Below are 619 nucleotides of genomic sequence, written 5' to 3'. Positions count from 1 at the left end.
ATTGTGGGGAGATGGGGGGACACAGGAGATGGATGATACAGGGGGTGATTGTGGGGAGATGGGGGGGGACACAGGAGATGGATGATACAGGGGGTGATTGTGGGGAGATGGGGGGGGACACAGGAGATGGATGATACAGGGGGTGATTGGGGGGCCACAGGGAGATGGATGATACAGGGGGTGATTGTGGGGACGACACAGGAGATGGATGATACAGGGGGGTGATTGTGGGGAGATGGGGGGGACACAGGAGATGGATGATACAGGGGGTGATTGTGGGGGGACACAGGAGATGGATGATACAGGGGGTGATTGTGGGGAGATGGGGGGGACACAGGAGATGGATGATACAGGGGGTGATTGTGGGGAGACACAGGAGATGGATGATACAGGGGGTGATTGTGGGGAGACACAGGAGATGGATGATACAGGGGTCAATTGTGGGGGACACAGGAGGAATATGAGGAGATGGATGATACAGGGGGTGATTATGGGGGGCACAGGAGGAATATGAGGAGATGGGAGGATTATGGGGGCACAGGAGGAATATGAGGAGATGGGAGGATTATGGGGGGCACAGGAGGAATATGAGGAGATGGGAGGATTATGGGGGGCACAG

The sequence above is a fragment of the Dendropsophus ebraccatus genome, chromosome 13 (genome assembly GCF_027789765.1).
Source record: "Dendropsophus ebraccatus isolate aDenEbr1 chromosome 13, aDenEbr1.pat, whole genome shotgun sequence".
NCBI lineage: Eukaryota > Metazoa > Chordata > Amphibia > Anura > Hylidae > Dendropsophus > Dendropsophus ebraccatus.
Note: the sequence above shows the minus strand (reverse complement) of the source record.